This window comes from Rhipicephalus sanguineus, chromosome 5, assembly GCF_013339695.2.
Source record: "Rhipicephalus sanguineus isolate Rsan-2018 chromosome 5, BIME_Rsan_1.4, whole genome shotgun sequence".
Taxonomy (NCBI): Eukaryota; Metazoa; Arthropoda; class Arachnida; order Ixodida; family Ixodidae; genus Rhipicephalus; species Rhipicephalus sanguineus.
In genome coordinates this window covers 13,034,965-13,054,237 of record NC_051180.1, presented here as the reverse complement: position 1 = coordinate 13,054,237, position 19,273 = coordinate 13,034,965, and the positions used below count along the sequence as shown (strand labels likewise).

General features: G+C 45.7%; 1 protein-coding gene across 2 annotated transcripts in view; it reads right to left on the bottom strand.

Moving 5' to 3' along the window:
• The window catches only part of LOC119393244 (diacylglycerol kinase beta), a 405,235-nt gene extending 402,760 nt beyond the window's left edge, over positions 1–2,475 (bottom strand). Inside the window, exon 1 of one of the 2 annotated variants that reach the window (XM_037660161.2) lies at positions 1,905–2,475. The gene's annotated coding sequence lies outside the window, so the exon portion shown is untranslated. The remainder of the gene's footprint in view (positions 1–1,904) is intronic. The other variant, XM_037660163.2, reaches the window with a different exon arrangement.
• Between the last annotated feature and the right edge of the window lie 16,798 nt (positions 2,476–19,273).

Genomic DNA, 19,273 nt, shown 5'->3' with positions numbered 1-19,273 from the left:
TTGCAAATACAAGTTTTGTAAGATAATGCGACATGCTCAGAAATCCAGCAGAAATTATGACGGCATTATTTATCAATGTATCATCAGCACTCATTACACCTTCCCGTGGATTCTTCTCGAGTCCTTTAGAGAGCAGCCCCCACATGAGAAAAGTAATTGTGCGCCTCTACTATCAGAAGGCGCTTCAGGCATGACTATGCCTACACACTTAGACGCATATACCACTATTAACTTTGAGGGCTGTGTACGTGAGCGGTAATGATCACCTAAATTATTAAGAAGACAACTTGGTGTACATACTTATGCTGAAACATCGCAGGCGAAAAACTTACGCCACTGTATAATGTACAAACCAACGCTTGTCTAAAACAAATTTAATTTATTTCACTGGTGCGTTCGTGAAAACAGCATTCTTCTCGAAAACACTATAGAAAGCAGCGAGTTGTAATCGAAGCAAGAAAATGCAATAAAATATCCGTATAGGACTCACTGAGACTTATGTGCTGTCTTGTACGATACAATGCATCGAGATGCAGCTGAAAAACCGCCTTATCTCGCAGTGAATCGATCTTCGCACAAAGTAGGATGGAAAACTGGACGAGTTGGTGTAGATTCATTGCAGCTAACGGCGCGAAACACGTAGACGAGGAAGCAAGAAGTGTCAGTCAGCCATCTATTGCCTTGATAAGGAAGCTAACATGTTAGAATGTGGATACAGCGCTGTGCAGCGTCCACTTCTTGCTTCCTCGTCTACGTGTTTCGCGCTGTTAGCTGCAATGGATCTTTGCACACCTTACTGTACTGGGTGGAACAGCAACAGCTTGCATTGATGATAGCGACAACGTAATGCGATTTATTGGAAGTTAAGCTTGAAATGACCTTTAGAAAGGTAAAAAGAACAGAAAGAGGGAATGAGAAACACTTTGCTTCGAAGCATATCTTAGACCGCGCCACGACTATCAGTGAATATGTGAAGAAACGAAGGGATCATAGCATCACTTAACACGATCCCAAAGCAGAACTTGTAAAGGACGATGAAAGACGTACTATTTGCAATCTCCAGAAGCTGTGGGTACCTGCGCGGAAAGCGAAAGGCGGCTATTTAATGGCTTCTCGCGAAACGCGGTGTGCCCGCTCGTTCCATCCATCTTTCAACGCTTCGCGCCGGAACTCGGTGAATAGAAAAGCCACTCACCGCTCACGCAGCTTATCTCAAGTTCCCGTCCTCACCTCGTCGGTTTCGCTGGAGCTATAATTGGAGATCCTTATCTCCGGTCCATCTAGCGCATCCCGCTCTTTTGATCAGCGATAAACACGAGGGTTCTGTCGCCCGTACAGCCGACTGAGTGACGACGCACATACTGGATATCGCCACTGGATCGTGTGGCTATGGTACGACGCTTTACAAAACGCGCAAATGTTTAGCGGTACACAGCAAATAAACAGCGCGTACGTGTCTTACAGCATCGAGTTAGAGTACTGCGCTCACTTCAGGAGCCATATGTCGAGATATGCATGCAGCACTTTTCTACGGGAGAGTATACAATGTTCGAAAGCGTCCCACTACGTAAGGGACGGGTGCGATTTTAGACTTTCGTCATTACGATCTCGTAGAGCAGAGCGCGATAGTGACCAGCCCCTCGTCGCGAGTATCACCATTTCCAATGTTTATGAGTTCGTTTCGTTCCGTCGATAAAATGGAGTGTTGGAAGTTTTGCTACAACATTCTTGTGAGATTAAAACAGGGCAAACGCGCTCCGTCTCATCCTTTCTTCGTCGGTGTTGCCGAGTACGTTTCGTTGTCTCAACGTGCCGCGGCGTCACAACAGCGAACGACCACCGAGAAGCTAAAGGCGGCAACATGCGACGGCGACAAACAGGAGGCAAAAGAAGCGGCAACCCACCTTGGCAAGGCAGGGCCGTCGAAAGGCGTGGTCTCGTCACCACGGGACCTCCTCGGCAAAAGGGACCGTGGCGCGAAGCCGTTTTTACGCAACCGCGCCACCGGTTGTCCGCTGCAGACGAAGCAGCAGCACTGCTTGACGTCGTCTGCTCTTCGACACGGCGACTTCTCCCCGGGGTCTTCTTCGCAAGCGCCTCCGGTGACGCCGAATCCAAAGCCGGCTGCACCACTTTCTTCGCAGCAGCAGCAGCCGGTGAAGGGAGGAAGAATGCGACAGCGCCGGGCAGTCTCACCACTCGCGGCTGGATTCACCGAGGAACGGCGGGCTCGAGACGGTGTGCCACAGAGAGGCTTCGGTGGATGGTGTGGTGACAGCAGGTGTGTCGAGAGTGTTACGTGCGAGTGGTTTCGGTAGGGAGGTAAAGCCCGCCTCCTGTCTCTCTCTCTCTCTCTCTCTCTCTCGACAGCCCGAGCGGCCCACCCGAAGCAACGCGATGCGCGGCGCAAGACCTGTGGCGAGAGCAGCACTGTGCCGCGGCGGTTATAGGCAGCAGCGCGCCGCCGCGACGAGACGCCGAGCGACGGCGCCGAGCGGCGCTCGCGACGTCGCCGTCGTCGCGCGCCTGCGCCGCCTGCGCCGGGTTACTGGCGCGCGCCAGCGGCGAAGCGCGCTTTTCGAGCGTCGCCGCCGACAAGCCGCATCTATTAGACCTTCCTCGTGTCAGCGTAACTCAGTCTTACACTGTACTTACACGTTGTAGGCACTGGACTGCCAACAGGTGGCAACCAAAACGTGAACTTTCTGAATAGTTGTGTCATTGCGCATACCAGCCTATAGTCTCCATTAATTCTCTTGAACGCTGAACACCACGTGTGCCCGAATACTTTCTTGCAATAAATATCATTTGCAGTAAGAGTGCAACTTGGGCGAGTTGGTATCGGTTCGTACTTCAGTGTAACAGCGCACAACAAAACAATCGCACTAAAAGGGGAAGAAACACACACAAAAGGCGCTGACTCGCCACTGAACGGTTTATTGCACCTTGCGCATAAATATAAGCAAAACGCAGGTACACGTGACATGGATTGCCGCCGCTCTCTTGTCTACGTAAAATCAAACTATAGAAACACCTGCCGCAAAACAAGCTAATTAGTTGTCAAACAGATATAAACTGAAGTATGGATGACACAGTTTTCTTTTTCTCTAATAATATGATACGCTTCTACCACCTCTATGTTAATCTGATGCCAATGCTTATAAACTATCTTAGTGCTTGTGAAAACTGGGGACAACCACATGATCGACAATGCGCAGCAAGATTAGCGTTAGCCACATTCTTCAAAGAAGCATTGTGTTCTTTTAGTTTAGTGTTAATACAACGTCTCGTATGTTCAATATACATCTTACCACATGACAAAGGAATTCTGTAAACGACACCACATTCACAATGCACATACTTTTGAGGCTGGTAAAAAACTCAGAGTCAATAACAGAAGAGCTCTGTTCAGGAACATTTGATTGGTGATTCGCTTTAGTGCTGATCTCGTTGATTTGTTTTACTGGTTGCCGCATCCAGACCTCCTAAAAGGTGTCAAAGAGTGCATCACTGACGAGAACTACGAGCTTAAATTCATTGAAGGCGATGGGATTTTGGTTGAGTCTTTCACCTAATTTCTCATATTCTATTCGAATTCAACCTTTATTAGCTGGAAAGCGAAGGTTCTCCTTCAAAATACCGGCATATGATAGGGTCAAGAGTGGCCACTATATCACGTGGCATTTTCCTCGGTAATTAGATACGGCACTTCAAGATAGACCGGGCAATGGGGTGAAGGGCGTGTTCCGATCCGTAGATGATTATTTAATTTTTCTACCGAAATCGGAGGGACCTGATTACATTACTCAAGTATTGAGCACATTTCAAGAAAACGGGGGACTATGCTTCACTGAAGAACTGCCCTCAGACAACCAGATTCAGTTTATGGATTTAAAGGAGTTCCAGAGGTTTTACATGTCCTGGTCTTATAACCCAAGGTGTAGAAAACCGCTCTTGAATTTTAAGTCCGGACATTCCAAGTTAGTGAAGCGAGGCATTGCTCCATCGAGGCTAAGATCAGCACTGAAGAAGTCTTGTGCCCACCGTGCTAAAGAAATCTTTTCAATTCAAGTAAGAAGATTGGAGGAAGCAGGATTCCCTGTTTCCGTGGTTTCATCGGTGTGCGAAAAGTTGTTGCGGCAGTTGAAGAAAGGAGCCCGTGAAACAGCAGATCTACAGAAACCGACAAAGTATGCGACACTGTATGTGGTCCATACAAGCACAAGTTTGCCCACGCGCTCAAGAACGTTGGGAACAGGTTTGATGTCGACGTTGTGTTATTCTGCCAAAAATAAGCTTAGTAGGATGTGCCCTATATTTAAACCAGGACTGTCGACACAAGAACACATGCGAAATCAAGCACGAGCACAAATCTCAAAAGTATGTGCTGTGTGAATGTGGTGTCGTTTACGAAATTTCGTTGTCATGTGGTAAGATGTATATATTGGACAGACGGGGCGTTGTATTCACACTAGTCTAAAACGACACAATGCTTCTTTGAAGAATGTGGCTAACGCTAATCTTGCCATGCATTTCCGATCATGTCATTGTTCCCCAGTTTTCACAAGCACTAAGATAGTTTTATAAGCATTCGCATCAGATTGACAGAGAGCTGGTTGAAGCGTATCATATTATTAAGAAAAAGAAAACTGTATCCGCCAAGCCTCAGTTGATCTGTTTGACAACGAATTTGCTTTTCTGCGGCAGGTGTTTCCATAATTTAATCTTAGGAAGGCAAGACAGCGGCGGCAATCCATGTCACGTGTACCTGCGCGTTGCTTATATTTATGTGTAAGGTGCGATATACCGTTGAGTTGCGAGTCAGCGCTTGTTGCGTGTGTCGTTTCTTCCCCTTTCAGTCTGGTTGTTTTGTTGCGCGCTGTTACACCGGAGTGTCATTTACACTTTATACTGGACAACGACTCAAACGTTCGCATGTTGCTGAAACACGGTGTAGAGGACACTAATAAAGTATTACGCCAGATAACTTTCAGGTGGCTTAGTCGCATCGTTATGCCGCTGGTGATCGCGGTCAATGAGCGACGATTACACATCACCGTGATCACAATTGGAACGAAGTATTTTCATACCGGCTAGCTTTTACCGCGAGACCTTAGACAGGCAGTTCGAAAAAAGAAACATCGCATAAATGTTGGCAAATACTGCAGATTATAACGTAGGTTAGTAGGGTCCAATGCCTGCCCGTTTATGTATGTTCGTGCGTATGTTTGCATGTATGTGTACATGTACGTACACATACAATATGTGAATTAAAGTTTCGAAGGGGGTGGGGGGTGTCTCACTCTATGGCAACGCCAAAGGCAACCTCCACGTATGTGAGGCGAACTTTTTTCCCTGCGAAGTCTCTTGCTGTCGCTGTACACCTAGATTTCGACCTGTGACCTGTTCCTCTCCAGTCTCACGCCTCGGAAACTAAGCCGTGGAATTGTGACAACAGAATGCAAATTCAATATCCGAAGCGTCCGATTCGTGACAGCGTAATTCACGCGCTCGCTTTGAATTCTAGCGCATACCACTCGGCACACCTCTTTCGACGCTAGTGAGTTATCTGCTCACCTCAGCAGTCGCATTAGAAACGATGACGTGGAAGCGGGGACAAATGAGGCAACTGAAAAGCCAGGCGCGTGGTTCTTGATATGTGTGCTGTATGGAAAGTGCGTCATATGAGAGAGAGAGAGACATTAAAGAGGAGAGAAAATGTGGAGAGATCAACCAGGCGACTGTCGAATTAGAATTATGCATATGGTGAATGATCTCACCACTCTCTATAGTGACGCCCCAGGCTGACCGCGCTAAACATGCGTGGTGCCCTCTCTTTGTATTCTTTTTTTTTTCGGAAGAACAAGCGACTGCACAATAATTATCCGTGGTATCAATCGATCAGGGGCTGACTGCACAAAACTGCTTGAAATTCAAGTATTCATCGATTGCCTTCCATAATTATCAGGGGCGTAGCCATAAATTTTTTTCGGGGGCAGGAAGGGGAATTCAGCCGTACTTTATGTATGTTCGTGCGTGCGTTTGTATGTGTGCGCGTATATATACACATGCAAAATTAAACAATTTTCGGGGGTGGGTGGAGGGGGAGGGTTGAAACCCCCAGCTCATTAATTAGGCTTGGCAACCGAGTCCAGTGTACCCAATGTGTAGATCCAACTTTCACTTTTCCTCTATAGTGAAGAGCTTTCTAAGCTCAAGCTCCGATGAGCTGACGTCATTGCAGATTTTTGCGGAACTGCACAGTATACATGCATGTGCTTCGCTGACAGACATGTGCCAGGTCACGCAAGAAACTTTGACTAGTCATTCGCGGAAAAAAACATTTCTTACTTGCCCTGTAGTGGATACCTTCCACAAGAATCCAAGCACTTCATTTACCTTCCCTTATTTATAGTTGTTTGTTTCTTTGTTAGCCCTTTTGTCAAGATACACCTCTGCCTATAGGCTGATTGCTTCGCATATTTCAGCGAAGGTGTATATAACTAAGCCATTCGTAACTCTCCGTACAGTGACCCCCTCCCCTGTAGCAGATATATTTGCCACGGAAATTGGGCAAATTAAGTGCAAGAACTGGGGCGCAGTACAAAACAGGGACAAAAGAAGAAAGAAACGACACAGGCGCACCTTCTTGTCCTTTCTTTTCTTTTGTCCCTGTTTGTACAGCGCCCTATTTTTGGCACTTAAGGGCAATTGTTACCAATTAGCCTAAATGTCTGTTTTGCTACAACTCACTACTCACCACTGGTCCATTAAAAATGAAGTTCACGAAGAAAAAGTATATGCATTAATTACTTAAATAATAGTTAGGTAACTAATTAATTAATAGATCAATAAGTAAACAAATCTATATATTAATAACTTAACAAATAAAAATGAACAAAAGGAAGCGCTCTGCACTTCTGATCCACGCAAATCGAGGATGAAGTGCTTCAAAGGAGCATGCGCGAAATCAGACACTGCAAACGGGTTTGAGCCTTTTAGGGAGTTTCGGGCTCGACGCATAACGTGCATCCGAAAGGTACTACGCAAAACCCCCTTCGAAAAGAGGTTCAAAAGGAGGTTTTATTTACATCCTTTAAGGCAGTGATTAGACGGAACTAAGGAGGTAAATTTGTGTTTTTATTGAACTCATTTTGAGGGCTTGAACGGAGCGCATTGGAAGTTTTTCTGGTTCTTTTGAGAGCTTTTAAAGCCTCCTTTTGGAGGTAAAGTTGGTGTTTTTATGTAAGCCATTTTGGGGGCTTGAACAATGCGCATTGAGAGTTTTTCTCCTTCTTTTTAGAGCTTTTAAAACCTCCTTTTATACGAGGCCCTAGAGCGGTCGCGAAATGAAAAAAAAAAAGTATATTTCAGGCACTATATTACGTTTACCGGCTAATTTCCGCTACTATTCATCACTAGGACATAATAGAAAACGGACACCAAAGTATTCATGCACAAACATGACATTTGCATACAAGTACGCACGACACAGGAATCGAACTCGCGACCACACGCACTCAAAGCAAGCACTATAACCATTACACCACAGCGCCACCACTAGAAAGCTTGCTTTTTTCGTGGGCTTATATATGTACCAATGTATGTACAAAGCGGCTGGTAACCCGTCGGCACAACTTCGAACTTCTGTTCTTGTACCATCGGCGTGTGTTTGCTCTTGCGGAAGGTCAATACATAATTTGTGGGGCGTCATGCAAGCCGAGCCGATCGACGTAAACACCCTCGGCTCCGAATTCTCCGGTTCACCGTGTCGTGCCGCTAGAAAAATTATAAACGTGTGCCCTCTTCCCTCGCGCTAAATTCGTGAATACCAGCGTGACAAAGGTATCTTCAGATGAGCGAACGTATGTGCATTCCATGAGCGTATGCTGTGGAGCAATTTTCGTTATTTCTGCAGCCGCGAACTGCGCGCGTCCAGATGCGGCAGCTGTTATGAGCGGTTCGAAGACCGCCTGCGTTCTCATATGAAAGTTACACACGCAGATGCCCGACTTAGAAGAACATTGTAACGCGCCTACATTAAGTGCATTTAATGCGCGCGTACTGCCGCGAGCTGCACGCAGGGGCAGCAGCGCGCTCTGAGCTCTCTGAGCAGCTGAACAAAAATCTGTTTCCGCAATTAGCGCTTATTCGCAATGCACCCTTTAGTGTGGACCGCCTGCGTTCGCATATGAAAATTACACACGCAGAAAATTCGGGAGTTACAAGGACATTGTAACGCGCCTACACAAAGTGCGTTGAATGCAGGTTGAATGCGCGCGTACAGCCGCGAGCTGCACGCAGCTATAGGGGCAGCAGCGCCTTCTGAGCAGCTGAACGCTTATCATTTCCGCAATTAGCGCTTATTCGCAATGCACGCTTTAGCACGGCATTCAGTGCTTCTCTATAACGCATATTCAGTATTTATTTGCTTTCATACTCGGATACTACCTACATTTCTTACTAATTAGCTTTTATTGGTAAGCATCACGCCACCGCGTTAAAGCGAATGCCTAACGCGTGCCCCAAGGTCAAGGACAACCTCCCCAGTTTACCAGTGACAGGTCTCCCATAACACAAAAAAAATGTACTTGCACTTCTCTCTTGTGAACAGGGGCGTAGCCAGAAATTTTTTTCGGGGGGGGGGGGGGGGGGTTCAACCATACTTTATGTATGTTCATGCGGGCGTTTGTATGTGTGTGTGCCTATATAAGCAAGCAAAACAAAAATTTCGGGGGGGGGGGGGGTTGACCCCTCCCAACCCCCCCGCCCCGCTTGGCTACGCCCCTGCTTGTGAACGTCCATGTGTACTTGGCCCTCCCCTCAGACAGATGATGCAGTACTCATTAAAAGAAAGCATTACCCTCTTCCTCAATGGAACAGCTGTTCTTGAGAAAATATGGTTCTGTTGAATTACTTCACCGCAGCAGCAGAGAGGTTGGCTTGTTTGCAATTCAGAATTTCACAATCGTAACACAGAAACACGAGGACTGTAGCAAATATGCAGAAAACTGGAAAAACTATCATATGTGCACTCCCTCGTCCACCTGCACACTGCGTTAAACTTTATATATACAACAGCAACCTTCAATTATGCTACTATTGATAAAAGATCACCCAATCTACGTTAGAACACAGTGATGACTTTCTGTCTAACTTTCTGTTGCCTATCTTCTACAATGTGTCCTAATCTGTGAATCATCTGTTCAATGTGTTTGGTAATAAAACACAAGCAGTTACATTGAGCAGGCAGTGTTTCAGCAATTTGTTTTGCAAGCACAAATTCATTTCTTCAATTTGCATGCAAGGCAAGTAGTCATACTTCAATTGATACAAGAACCAGTTGTTGCAACATTTTATTGGAATCAAAACAGCAGCAGTTCTCGTGTCAATGTAAGGATATAGGTATATATTTCCATCGTCATGCACAGAACCTACTCCCAAAACTGAATACGTGGAACAACATATACAGTACAGCCTAAGCACTATACATAATTCACAGCAGTAAAGCAATACGAAAGTAGGGTGTAAAATCTCATCATGATGCGCACTAACGTGTGCACTTCACCGTGCCAGTATGTAAGTACAATCCAAAAAAATAAGCTACCCAAGGAACTTGGTGTCAGCCTACACACGAAGGCAACTAATTAAATTAGTACAATAAGGCTAGCATCACTTTTGGGAAATATGAAACCGTGTAGACAGGCAGTTGTACAGTTTTTTTTTTGCATTAGTTTGCCCTATGACATCAAAACATGTCGCACATGATTTTGGAGTTGAGTTTCCTACAAAAAAGCCCGAAATAGACCTGTGGTGTTGACTGTAGGTCCACATACGAAGGTGCATAAAAGCATTCAGCAATGCCCACAAAATTACAAGGTTGCCTTTATATGTTGCTGTACATATTTACTCACAGATACCTGGAAGCCATCGTAAATTTCTGGAAGTGTGCTTGGGAACTTGTCGGCATAATCACATGACTGCAATGTACCAATACTTCTAATATGCATAACAAGTACAGCCATGCTTCAATGTTTTTATGCCAGCTAGTGCCATCTGTAACACCTGTAACTCAAAAGTTCATCCTTAATTCCTCACTTGATGGCTTACGCATAATTACCACATTGAAAATAATCCAAGCACCATGGCTGCGACGTCAACTTGCAATTAGGCAATCACAGGCACTAAATAAAAAAATTCCTGTAAATAGTGACTGCTCGCTTTGCACATTGGATCCTAGGACTTGAAATGCCATGAGGATGAATAAATATTGACCTCACATATATAGAGACTGTCAAACAGTCAGGAGTTCAGTTCATAGGTAAGGAAAACGTGAAAACGAAGTCAGAACACAGAGCAACAAAGGGGACGGAACGACACACTACTAACAACTGAAGTTGAACATGTGCTTGGCTTTTTTAGTCATGTGTGTTTATATCTTTCTGTGGTTTTGATTACACTTCAGTTACTAGTAGCGCATTGTCCTGTCTGCCCCCTTCATTCCTCTGTGGATGTGTGATTGTTTAGTCTTGTAATTTTTTCGTACTGTGTGTTTACATCTTTCTGTGGTTTCGATTAAACTTCAGTTGCTAGTAGCGCGTCATCCTGTCCCCTTGATTTCTCTGTGCTGTTATTTTTTTTGCACCCTCTTTAACTATGAATATACACCAACTCACCCAACTGCCCCTGTTAAGACTTATGTTTGCTGAATAACACTGGGTCCACTCAGCGTCTTTTTAAACATTGCGAAATTTTCAAATGCACAAGATATCAGAAACGTTTCACGCAGCATTGCGCATAACACTTTGCATCAATACCAGTGTTGGCCTAAATGTGGTAAGATGTACGAGCTGTTCGACATAGTGTAAAGTGAGGCACATCAGGGTGTTCCCACAATCATGGGTGTCGGCAGGGGTTTGCACAAAGGGCACCTGCCGCCATCAAGACACACCAGCACTTGACCCCCACGCAAGCTACACCAATGCTCTCCTGCTCACTAGGCCGACACGTTACGCTGCCTTGCACCCCCAAGACAAAATCCTGCCGACACTCATGCCCACAATACACTTGTCTTGAACACAGACTGGTGGGCAAGCAACACTTGCTGCTTTGCCAGAAGTGTATTCCTGAAAATTACAAAAAATAAGTCCACTAAGATTTCTGTACACATAAAAATGAATGTCTTACCAAAGATTCGCACTTGACTATCCTTATCGCAGACATTTTGTCAAAACACGAAATAAATACAACATTGAGATGCTGCTAAGTATTTCCTTGTGAGCATTTCACTTCGTGTGCACAGGGCGAAAAACAAACGGATGTAAAAAAATGCGAAACACCACCAGAAGTGTACTCTCGCCATGTTTACCATTATGTGGGTAGTTTTTGATGTCAGTAAAGTTATCATTATAAGTACACTTTAAAAGGGTTGTAAATATTAGCAAGGTCTTGATTAACCGCACCTACTCTGCTTAGGAGTGAAGATTGGGCAACTTGGCACTGAACCATGGCAAAAATAAACAGCGCACTTCTAGTGAGGATAAACTAAGGCCTGGGCACAATAACAGCGCTTTCACCTTGTCAAATTGTGTCAACAGTCATGATACTATGTATTGACCTTGAAAACTATGGCAACATAATGCAAAACAGCAAATTAACAAGAGGGAATAAACAAGATGATTCAACAATCTGGTTCAACAGACTCAACAGCTGACTTATATCAATGCGATTAAATTAGCCTTGCACATCTCCTAATGGCTAAGAATATGCACATGTAAATTCCACTGTTGATACGTGACCAATGAAGTTGCATTCCTTCCATGCCATTGAATGGCTGTTCCTTCTTTTCTGTTTTCACTGTTTTCTGATTTTCATTGTTTTCACTAGCGTAAATGTTCACCCTTTTTGATTTGTCACTTTGCAGATGGCGTAGGTGTTTTGCCTTTGAATGTGCACGTTTCTTCTGCTTTGTCTTTCCTGTTTCTTTTTGTATGCGTATATGTTTTGCCTTTGAACGTGCACACGTTTCCGCTGCTCTGTCTCTCTTTTTGCTCTACTGGGCCTTGTACACTTCTCAAGCTACCATTGTCGCTTTTCACTTGAGGCCCATTTCCTGTATTTTGCTGGAATAAACATTTATCCATTCATTCAATACCATAAAACACATGTGCTTCACAATACACACTGCACTTAGCAGATGTCTGTCACATGATATGGCCGTCATTTAACATGATTTATTCGTTCTAGTTAAATGAATCCAAGCTAATGATGTTAATGTACCTTGATATGCTATTTCACTGTTCCTTGATGCATATGTATGAAGGTACAGTGCTTATGTACCTTAATATGCTATTTCAGGAGACGGGCAGAGTGCGCAATGCAACATTGTTGCCGAAAAGTCTTTTCACTTCCTGACAATCTGTGCTTCGGTGGGTTCTCACAGTTGCATGGCGGGAGAAAGATGTCCAGGCTAGTTGACTGCATCCAAGGTAGATGCTGCAAAATGAGAGCGCACGGTCTTGTCACATGTCAATGTGCGCAAATTGACACGATGACGAAGGATTAAAACAAACAAATGAAGTTGGAGAAAAGAATAAATCGAAAACAAAGTTGTCCTTTATGCACATTCCATCATGTGACAATGTGATAACCGTGGCCTTTTGCTGTAATGTATATTCCCTGAAAGCATCATGCCTCATTCATGCTTTATCGCAGGCAAGAAAATTATATCGTGCAAACAACTTTATCAGGGCGCACTCCTGGGTCGATTGACTGGTCGTATGAAGCATGAGTGATATTCACAGAAGTTCCAAAACGTGCATCACACATCATTGCTATCTGAGTTTAACGACTTAAATGCGAAGCATTTGTTAAACACTTCCACAACTTTGAACGGATCTATCTACGTATCTATCTAGCCGCCTACGACTCATAGCTCGTGTGGGTGTTTCGTTAATGGGATGTATGCCAAACTTCGTGTGGCATGACACGACTGCATGAAGAACATGAATGATGGGTCTTAACCTGAAAATCATGATATGCATTTCATTAACGACATGATTTACACGTCACTCTCTTGGTTCTCTTGCGACTGTTTCGTTAACTTGATATTTACCAAAACAGGTATGGCGTCACAAGAGTGTATGACGCACATAAACGACAGTTTCTAACATGCAAATCATGACACGCTTGTCATGTATGGCGTTATTTTGACAACATGGACTCGGGGGTGCTAGTGGCCGTTTCGCCTGCTTCATATACACCAAAATTGGTATTGTGCAGTGTGACTGTACGTCCAACATAAATGACAGCTGGCAACATGAAAATAATGACATGCATGTCATGTACACACGCCACGCTCATGGTGCGCTCGCGGCCGGTTCGCTAGCTTGACATACACCTAAATTGATATAGCGTGACGTGATTGTGCGACGAACATAAATGACATATAGTAACATGAAAATAACGACATGTATGTCATTTACGGCATGGAGCCTGGTGCACTCACGTCCGGTTCTCTAACTTGATATCATACCAAGATTGGTATAGCGTGACGTGACTGTATGACGTACATAAATGACGGCTGGTAACATGGAAACAATGAATGACATGCGTGTAATGTACGGCATGGGTCACATGCCACGCTCATGGTGCGCTGGCGGGCATTTCGCAAGCTTGACATGCCGATTTTCTTTTCTTTCTTTTTTTTTTTGCTTTTCATTGCACTTTTCAATCGACGCAATGTGCAGAAGGTCATCTACAGGTGCATAAGCGACGGTAAGGGCTCGCAAAGAGAGGGAACATCAGTATTACTTACCATTTTTGTTCCTGACTGTGCCGAGCACGCAGGGTGCCCATCATCTGCTTGGTAATGCACAGCGGCACGCTCGCTTGAGTCGACAGGCCGTCGCGATTATCGCACTCGCAGCGCAGCATGTCGCACTGTCGTCAAACCACGCATATCACATCCAGCGGCGAGAACACAGTGAGGCTGCAGGCACAAAACGCGCACACACGACCGACACAGCTGATCACTTGAGAAGTGGCGTTCACAAGGCCTAGCCGGCCTTGCTACGACGAGGCGCTGGTACGACGATCGCGCCGCCGCGGGAACGACTCCCTCCTCACGTTTCTTTCTTTTTTCTGTTTTTTTTTTTCTTCGCGCGCGCATGCGGCGCGAAGCTTTGTCCCATTTCACTTCAATAGCGCCTCGTCTGGCTTGCTTTTGACCTGGCGGGGGCGGGCCGCCAAGGCCAAAGGGCTTCCTCGTTTCCTCTCCAGCCGTTCGGAGGGTCTCGTATATTTCTTTCTCTGGGCTATCTGTGGAAGGGATTTTTAGTGCGCTGAAGCATGCCGCCTCTTTCTTTTACTTCTTTCCCCCGCACAGCTGCATGCATGCCCGCCAGCACTGAAGGCATTATGGAAAGCTTCGAAAAAGAAAAAAAAAGAGAAAACATGCCAGAGGAAATGAGATGGGAGTGTTTTGGTTCTTGAACTCCATTCGACGAATGGCGTCAGATAGTGAATTTACCTCCTTTCTTCCACATAATTTCTTAACGAAGTAAAACTGAGGACGCAGAACTTTATTACACCCACCTCATTACACCCTAAGGTAGTACTGTCCAGATGAAGGTAGTATTAAGGAGGATTGTAGCCCTTAAAACGCCCAATTAGGCTAGTTTGCGTTTGCAGTGTGGGCATTCTGTACATTTCGTCAAAATTCTGTGTCACCTCTGCGCCGTGCACTACACAGCTTCGCTGTACACCCTAGTGATGCAGAACTATCGGTAAATTGACTATCGATAGTATCGATAGTTTCTTTGAAACTATCGATAGTACTACTATGGATAAACTATCGATAGTCGAATCGGTAGTACCATCGGTAACATTACTGGCGATATTACTGACACGCGTGTTTATTGCATTGTTCTGATGTATTCTGGTTTCACCCACAGACTGTTAGCAGCGTTTGATGCCGACCGCGCCGCAATGTTTGAGAAGCTTCGCGATTGATTGACATTTTAAGATTGCGCGCCGGACGCGAATATTCAAGTTTATTCGAAAGCTTACGCGAGCACCAGCGATAACGCTGGAAGGTTTGACGGCTGATGTATAAAAGACGAAGCCTTCTACCGATTATCAGATTACTCGACGATCGGCGACTGTTCTCGCCGCTATCAGTGCGCAGCGTGTATCGCTTGTATTCTGAGTTTTGATTTTCTGGGTACAAGTTCGACCAAATAAAGAGCTTCGTATTTCCCAGTCTTGCTGAAGCGTTCTTCACCGTCACAACCACGTGACAAAGTATCCATAGTGGTGCGAATAACGATGCTGTTGCTGGCTGGCAGAATTGCCAAAATATTCGCGACAGTCTACTATCAGCTTCGCTTAACTTATGAGCAAATTTTGGGCGAAAGAAATTATTTGCGCAGTGAAAATGGCGGCATATGTCCATCAATAAATTCATATTTAAAAGCAACCAGTTACATCTTGCAATTACCAAACTTTGTTCTTGATTATTTTTTACTTCTTTGAAATCATAAAATGCGCTATGAAACTGAAACCACGCAGTTCCACCCCATGCAACGGCTTCGTTTCCGCTACAGCTGAATACTTTATGATCATGCGTCAGCGAAGCACTCTGGTGAAGAACACAAGCATGTCAACTTTCTTGCTCTTCAGCCTGCTCCTCCGGCTCCACTTTGTACCACGCGCGCGGGAAACCAAATTTATTCTGCAACGAGTTCGCGCTGTTGATTTTAAACTATCGATTGTACTTACTATCGATAGCGCTATCGATAGTATCTTTTACCATCGATAGTTCGATAGTGATTCAGCTATCGATAATATCGATAGTACCATCGATAGTTCTGCATCACTAGTACACCCACCTTCACAGAGTGGAGTGACTGATGAATTTTTTTCAGTGTTATTTCATAAGTAGGTTGCTGCTGAAGTTTCAAAGCAAAATATGCGGTAGTTACATGCATATATTATATATGAGTACATTACCTCATATTATTTCTTCTGAAATGAAAAACGAAAGTATATAGTTAAGTCTTAATTATAATGTACCGCAGCGCCAGAACTAGACTTTTCTTCGACGAACACTATTGTTTGACAAACAACCAATAGTTACTTGGACAACAAAATTTATTTTAAAAAATAAATTCTGGGATTCTGGGTGTCAAAACTACGATGTGATTATGAGGTACGACGTAATGGGGGATCCCGGATAAATTTTGACCACCTGGGGTACTCTAACCTGTACTTAAATCAAGGCACACCGGATATTTTTGCATGTTGACCATCAAAAAGCGGCTTCTGTGACCGGGAATCGAACCCTTTAATTGCCTCGTGCTCAGCAGCCCAACGCCATATTTATACTGTCAATCCCACAGCTATTATAACAGGTGGACAAAGTACAAGTCAAACAAAAAAAAGAAGAAAACATACCAACATATTTTTTTTTACTGCGAACATATAGGCACTTGACATCAATGAGAACAAGAACAAAAGACGAAACACCGTATTAAAATTGCGAGGCTATCAATTAGCTTTCAGTACGTTTAGAGAAGTGGCTAAGGATGTGCTGCTGGTAATGCAGGGGGTCAGGTTATTCCATTGTCTGATCGCAAGTGGGAAGAACAAGAATTTAAAGGCATCTGTGTGAAATCTGTAAGGGGCCAGGGTATGGGAGCGTTTCTGGAGGGAGGTTCTAGCTGCGAATTGCTTTACCTAACGAGACTTGTCTATATTGAGGTTATTGTGTAACACTTCGTACATTACCTTTAAGCGCCCGGTTTCTTATGGTTAGTAATCCAGCCTTCTTAAGGAATTCTGTAGGCGAATATGTTCGGTTACATTTGTTGAAAATGACCGTAAGCTCTGTTCTTTGAACACCTTCGAGCTTGTTGGTTAGAGTGAGTGAGTGAGTGAGTGAGTGAGTGAGTGAGTGAGTGAGTGAGTGAGTGAGTGAGTGAGTGAGTGAGTGAGTGAGTGAGTGAGTGAGTGAGTGAGTGAGTGAGTGTGTGTGTGTGTGTGTGTGTGTGTGTGTGTGTGTGTGTGTGTGTGTGTGTGTGTGTGTGTGTGTGTGTGTGTGTGTGTGTGTGTGTGTGTGTGTGTGTGTGTGTGTGTGTCCAGGATGGGTCTGATAAGTGTATTATAGGCCTGTAAGTTTGTATCTGGGGGTGCTGGCCGTAATCGTCAGAGCATTCTTTTTAGTGCAGATGATATGATTCATATGAGCGTCCCATCGTAGGTTATGTGACATCGTAGGTCACGTGACATTTATTAGCAGCTCCAAGCAGATGCACAGAATTTTGGCTGGCGGCCGTTTCGCTAGCTTGATATACACCAAAATTGGTATCTTGCGACGTGACTGTGTGACAAACATAAAAAACACGAGTTAACATGAAAATCATGAAACGCATGTCATGTACAGCATGACTTACGTGCCACGCTCAGGGTGCGCTGGCGGCCATTTCGCTATCTTGATTAGAGGTGTGCACGGGCTCCGGGTAGCCCGAAAGCCCGAGCCCGACCCGGCCCGCGGGACGGGCTCGGGCGGGCCGACGTATTTTCACCTCGGGCCCGGGCCAGGCTCGGGCCCGGCGCAAAGCCCGACTGAAGCCCGAAACATAGAGAATGAGCGGGAATTATTTTCCAGCACGCATACAGCACCTTTTCCGCGACCGCCCTTTGCCGCTTTTCCTTTCCATTCGCTACTTTAAACAAAAGGGGAGCAGGTAAAGCACTGCCTCTGTTGCACTGCGACAAACAGAGAAGTAACACCACCTGAGCTAGTGACGGCGCCACGCGACTGTTCGCGTTAGATTTAAGGCCAAATCCCATATGAGTGAAAATGCACGCGACAGCGACGAGCGACCCGACGTAGATCGCCTTCGTGCAAGCTGACACTTGCATGGCCATACCCCATACACGTGACGGCTTTGTCGAGCGAACTCCGTTGTTGCTGGCATGAGGCCGTCTACTTGTAACTTGTAATCTGTGTAATAGAAACTGTTCGTCGTGTGTCGTTTGATCATATTTGATATGCTCAATAAAATGCCAAATTACTGGAAAACGATGTTTTGTTTTCGCAGCGGACCTTCAAAAAGCCGGGCCGGGCCGGGCCCGGCGGGATTGTGTTTTCGTACGTCGGGCCGAGCCGGGCGGGCTCGCAGCCCTTTGCCGTCGGGCTCGGGCGGGCCTTCGACAAAGTCAGCGGGCCTGGCCCGGGCTCGCGCTCGGAAATACGGCCCGTGCACAGCTCTAATCTTGATATACCCCAAAATTGGTATCTGGCGACGTGACTGTGTGACGAACATAAATAACACGAGTTAACATAAAAGTCATGACACACATGTCATGTACAGCATGACTTACGTACCACGCTCATGGCGCGCTGGCGGCCGTTTTTTCTTTTTTTTTTTTTTTGCAGGGGGTGCATCCGCAGGGGGGGGGGGTTGTCACAGGCACAGGCAGCCTCTCTTCTACTGCTGTGTCACGCCCGGCAAGATTAGTCAATCCTGAAGGCCGTTTCAGGCGGATATGCGAGACCTGAGTGCTCTAATCGAGCTGTGTAGCTTATTGCTACTGCATAGAAAAGTATTATTCAAAATTGCAAGGGGGAGGGGGGCAGCCTTCCTCTCCTCTTGCACCGCCCTCTGAACGCCCATGAGCAGCTCTGTAGCATCATGACTAAGAAGCGTATGCGATCGAAGTAAACGCTTTGCACACATCAGGCAGTCGGAAGCATCTGTATCCCATTCCTTAGCCTGCAGGCATTGCAGCACACACGGGACCCGGAAAGCTCGTGCCGCCGCCAAAGCAGCTAGTTTCTTCAAATTACGGGGGACCCAGAAGCTATCGGTTACAGCCTCCATAACGCTGAGAGTGCAGGGAGCGGCGCGCAACACGCCCAGGCCCTTCTCTGGAGGGCAGCTGTCCACTTCAGCGCACTGGGAGCGCCAAATGACGGTAAGATTTCATCGTGGGCCCTTCCCCGCTGGTTATTGGAACGATCTGTCACACAGTTCTCTCTCCCCGTTTTTTCTAGCGGAGTAGCAAAGTCGACGACGGTAGCTGGGGGCAGCCCGTTAACAGGCCGATTCGTTCTTCGTCAATGGGTGGCCATATAGGAGCCGGTTTCAGCGCGCCGTTGAGGTTCGGTCCGTGACAGCGCAACGGGCCGTTGGAGAGGAACATCGGGAACGATCGGGCTCTTTCAACGAGTGTCCAACTACCGTGTCTTTCGCCGCTTAATAGCAGC